General features: G+C 33.0%; 1 long non-coding RNA gene across 1 annotated transcript; it reads left to right on the top strand.

The window, feature by feature from the left end:
• The first annotated feature begins 1707 nt into the window (after positions 1 to 1707).
• Positions 1708 to 4015, top strand: LOC133311095 (uncharacterized). The gene is made up of 3 exons (XR_009751524.1): positions 1708 to 1756; positions 3244 to 3580; positions 3692 to 4015. It is a non-coding gene; the product is annotated as an uncharacterized LOC133311095 (long non-coding RNA).
• Positions 4016 to 5666: the final 1651 nt, after the last annotated feature.

Raw genomic sequence — 5666 nt, 5'->3', positions numbered from 1 at the left:
TTTTATTGAACGGTCAAATATAATTAGTTTTTTCTTTTATTTTTTGGTTTATATATACTGTGATCTAATGTTGAAATAAATATCTAGGATAAGATAATTTACTGGATTTGATTATGAAAACAGATAATGATGTATTTTCTATGAGCTAGCTTTAGCCTTATTTTTCTTCAAGTTTGATGCAGATACAAGCATATATTGGATCTTTCTTATTGCATAACTTGCTTTTGTACCCCTAAGCATGTAACTTGCTTTGGTAGTTTTCTTGAATCATAGATTAACAAAATCGAAAGGCTTAAAGACTTGTTTTTTCTTTGTTTTCCTTCAAAATTCATGCTATTAGCAACTATTATATACAATATACTTTGTAAATGGATATTTATTTTTATTTATTGTTTGTATTTTAATTTAAAATTTGGGTTCATCTACTAGTGACCCCAATTAGTTTGGGATAAAGATATAGTTGATGTTATTTGTATTTTAATTTAAAGAGAGAGCGAGCCTAGATTAATGATAAATTTGTATCTTAATGATTGAGAGGTCATGAGTTTGAATTCAGAGAACTACCTCTTTGCCAAAAATGTAAGGGTAAAAAAGACTGGTTTTATTGTTTGAATTTCAATTTGGTTTGTAATTCAAAGTAGCCTCTTGAAAGTAGTAATATATGGTGATGAAAGTTGTGATCATTTATCTTGTATAACAATCAAAATCATAATTTAGTTGGAACAAATAATTGATGGATGTAGGAGAGGTTTAATATTTCCCTTTTTTCGAAGATAAATATCTTATGTTGTGTATGGCTTTTGTATACTGATTTATTTTTATTTACAAACATGTACATGTGCACCTATTAAAATTTTAAGGCATTGAAAGCTGCCAAAAAAAAAAGAATTAAAAGTTAACTAATTTTACTATCCAGTCCATCCTATATGTGAAGCATAGAGGTGGGTTTTAATTTTTAAGTCCCATGAACTCTTAATTCAAATAAAAATTAAGTTTTGGAAAGAAAATTCACGTGAACCTTTCTTATTCTATGACTGTTGGCCCTGGAGAATTCAAAGGAATCCTTTTGACATATTATGTGACATTATTGTTTAAAGACACATCAATCAAAAAAGCAATTAGCTATTTTTATATGATATTAAACATGAATGCACTTTGACCTGTATATTTTCTATTCTATTTGGAAGCATGTAACTTCAACAAAGAGGTTAATTAAATTTTGGTTATGCAAAGCATTTTTATTTTTATATTGAATAAGGAAGTTCTATATTGTAATTTTATCTTCTAAAGAATTTTTCTTGAACTTGTGTCCTAAAATTCTTTTATGTATGCTCTTGCCATTGATTTTATCTTCAGTTTTACTTAACTGTTCTTATGGATGACCATTTTATCTTCAGTTTTACTTAACTGTTCTTATGGATGTTGGTCATAATTGTCACACAATATGATTATTAAACTTCAGCAATGCCTGCTGCTATCTGATCTATGCTGTATACCTGCATCTTTGATATACAGTTTCATATAAATTTTGGTAATGGTTGAACGATGTATTTATAACAATGTTTGTCGTGATAATTACTGCTCTGGTATATATAGTTGCAAGCTTCTTTCCATGGGTGGCATGATTTCTATGGTGAAAATGCCACTGACTTGTAATTGGGTTGAGTATGACTCATACTTCGTATCCAGATGACAACTCTTGGTTGCGGGACACAGAAAAAGCCAATAGAGGTCTCGATATGGTATTTATATCAATGTATGTCTTGATAAGTATTACTTGTTAGTTGCAAGTCACGAGTTTATTTTATTTTTCTCTTTTTAGTAGTTTGGATTTGGGCTCATGAATAACTACTGGTTTCTAAGTCTATTTTTATTCCACTTGTAAACAAAGTGTTTTGTAATGAATGTGGTGAGGAAAATATAATGAAACATTGCTGGACGTATTCCACGTTGGGTGAAATAGGATAAATCTGTGTTTCTGTTTTTCTTCCCTTCTCTTTTTTCTGTATTGTGATTGTGTCTGTGTGTGATTATTCGATCCCAACAAAGCGGCATACCTATTTCTTAAATTCTGCATCTGTTTTCACGGTAAGAGATTTTATTATTTGTTCTTTTCAATTCTTACTTGATCATTTATTCATGTCTGGGTAGCGGTGTGTGGTCTTTTTTATGTTATACTTTAGGTTTTGTTTCAATTTCCAACTTAGTACGTAGGTGCTAGTGAGTCTTTGAATTGTGTCCAGATCTTTATGATTGCTTTCATATTCTTTTGTGACTGATGATTACCTGTTTTCTCTTCATATTGTGCTAATTAGTTCATGTACCACACCTTGTTGAAGTAAATACAAATCATTTAGATCAATACATTCAGACCATATTTATCATTAAGGCATTCCAATAATGATAGCGAATATTGTAATCATAATTTCACTGTATTGTCTTTTTATCATAATTTCACTGTATTGTCTTTTTATTATATGTTTAGGCTATTTGAGCATTCTTTACCTGAATACTTTTCTCATGCATAAATGTTACTTAGTGAACCTTTTCACAGCAACAATGTGGAGTTTAATAATAGAATGGATGCATTCATTGAGATAGTCTAATGATTATAGTGCCACTAAGCAAATGTGTTTAACTGTATATTTAGTAATTGAGCATTAATTGGAGGCTAGAGGTAATAGCCTAATTAAATTGAATTTGATAAAACAATAAACTTAATTGACAAGAAATTGTGTTCAAGATGTGAGAAAATCAGTATATTGAAGCATTTTCTCAAAATCCAAATTACCACTGTTGAAATAATGACATTCATCAACACTTTATCCTTGCTTTCATATTGTTTCTGTTGTCATCTACATAGTATTTGGAATGAACTTACTCTTGATATTATTTGGGTAAATAGAGGTGCTGCAGGAGTCATTGACTTTGAAAGAATATTCTGATGAAGCTTCATTTGTGTACCTCTAAAGCTATTATCATTTATCTTTTCTCTGCCATAATCATCAACAATGAGTTACATTTATATTGGACTTTTTAATAAGTTTGTTCTGGACTTGCATCATGTCTAAAGAGTTATGGTTAATCTGGAGTGTTATTTTATTTTTGGGTCTTAACTCTTAAGCAATCTACTCCATGCTGATTTCGGCTGAAGCTTTGGTCCCTTAATAAATTAGAATTATTGCATGCACAATGTTATATTTTGGTGAATTTTATTATATTTATGGCTGTGTTATTGTTCAGTTAGTTCAAGAAGAGAAGCAAAGACATTCATGAGGATGGATTGCCATTGTGGTGTACAAGATAAGATATCTTGTTGATCAAAAATGCTAAAGAAAAGGCTGAGAGTGACAAATCAAAGGACCCGAACTCTGGATTAGTCCTATAGGTGGCTCAAAGAGTCAAACCCGTGGAGATACCGGGAGTTCTGATTCGCCTCAAAGAAGTAATTAGGATCAGTTTCCAAAAAAAAAAAAAGGACCCGTGCTGCTTACTTTGCTTTAGGTTTATGGAAACTTTTAACCTTTTTTGCTAGATCTTGAAAGAAATAAATGATATGTCATGTTCACTTGTTTATTACGTGAGTAACTCTTACCTAGTTACCTTCTTCCTTTATAGCATGTCATTTGTTTTTTTAAAGTAATTTGAAAAAAATAAGGCTTTCTCATTGTTGTTTGTTTGTGGTGTACAGAAGTTTTGGGTTTCGGCCGTTTAAAATGGATTTTTTCATGATGGGACAAATTGTGCTGTCCCTCACTAGAAGCTTGGATCTACAAATGCTTATACTATAAGACTTTTAAACGCTCCATTTGAAGTCCAACTCCGGGAGCCATATTTGAGGGTGTCGTTTTATGAAGATTGAGGAATATGTGGTTGTTACTTAAAGTTGGAACAATTCCTGTCCTCATGTTGAGGAAGTGTATTATCTATGCCATTATTGAGTACAAGTGTTAAGGTATTGTTTGTAGGTTTGGACTTATAGCTTGTTTTAAATTATTTAAACCTCGTAATACTAACGCACTACTAGGTTACTTATTAATTAAAGGTGACAATTGTTATGTCAAGATGTTAGTTATATTTTTGTATATTTGGTGGTATGTTTGGTATTCTTGAGGAGGAGCTTCTATACCTCGAATAGGTGTGGAATTACTCGGACAACGACAAAATGAATTTTGGTACTACTGTAATATATTATGGGGTTTACTAATCTCATGTTACATGAGATAGTACTCTCATGTGATGTGAGTGATACAAATATGTGGGGTCCACAATTTAAAAAAATAAAAAAAGAAAAAAAATTAGCACAAAATTCTATGGGTCTATGACATGAGATAGGTATCTTATGTAGCATGAGAGTATCATTTCCCATATATTATTGGGTTGTTATCCATAATGTTTTTTCCAAAATCGGTTATTCATTAAAGCACAGTACTAATAAGGTGGCTTTTAAGACTAGCACCACGTCACGATGCACAAGATTTGGTTCTTTCAATTTTCTTTTTCTGTTTAGTTCAGTATGTATCCCTTAATGAAACACGCTTACTCAACACCTCAAACAAAGCAATCACTTCGTTTGTCTTTACAACAATGTAGTACGATGTAACTAACGTTTCCACATGGAAAATGGGATTCCAATACTTAATGGTAATCTGACGGCATCCTTATCTTGGATTGAGATATGATGTTGGATCCATATATTATTCCTGCATTTTCACAAAGGCGGGTTGTAGGCCAGGGGGAGCAAGTGGCAGGGACCACCACTAACGAGTTAAGTTAGTCCAACTGTAGCAAGTGAGTCCAACAGCATGCCTCAATCCAAAATTCTAAGGCATTTAATTCATAGGTCCTCCCACTTATGTGAATTTTACTTAACTCATTATCAATCAATATGCGACTCTATTACACTGGAATATCTCAACAATCTCTCTATCAAGTGTGAAACTCACATTGTTATACTTTCACTCTCTTCGAGTACCCGAGGCCCATGTACTCGATCTGCCACAAGCCAAAACATCTTACTAGCTCGAGCCTAACCCGGCTGTGATACCACTGTCAGGTGGATCGGGAGAGTCCATGGAGAGGGACTACCAATAGGTTAAGCTACAACAACCATAACAAGTGGATTCAACTCTACACTTCAACTCAAAACCTTCAACCATTGGTTTCATGGATTTTTCTACTTATATATGGACTTCGTTTAGCCTATTATCAACCAATATAGGACTCTATCATATTTGAATATCCCAACAATTTTCTCCTCAAGTATGAAACCACACATTAGTATGCTCCCCCTAGTAGTTCAGAATTTCAGATTGAAGTACTCAAGGCGTCTTCGGCCAAACACTTATCTAACTTGAGCTCATCTCGACTCTAATACCACTGTTAGGCGAGCTAGGGGACTCCATGATGGGAGACCACCACCAATATGTTAAGCTACTCCAATCATAGCAAATGGATATAAGGCTTTGGGTTGAGATATGGTATTGAACCCACTTGTTACGGTTGTTGTAAATTAGCTCATTAATGATGATCTCCCTGCTTGCGTGACATAGGGGTGGTGACGAATTGTATGTGTTTGCGTCTTTTAGATAAAGAATTTTGAGAATATGACACCAATTACAACATGCTGCTGGTACAATAAAAGGGCTCTTCTTTATCCAATGGCT

This window comes from Gastrolobium bilobum, unplaced genomic scaffold (genome assembly GCF_033153095.1).
Source record: "Gastrolobium bilobum isolate Gb01-03AN ecotype WA unplaced genomic scaffold, APGP_CSIRO_Gbil_v1 utg6878, whole genome shotgun sequence".
Taxonomy (NCBI): domain Eukaryota; kingdom Viridiplantae; phylum Streptophyta; class Magnoliopsida; order Fabales; family Fabaceae; genus Gastrolobium; species Gastrolobium bilobum.
The sequence above is the reverse complement of the archived record's forward strand: the minus strand, read 5'-3'. Positions and strand labels throughout refer to the sequence as shown.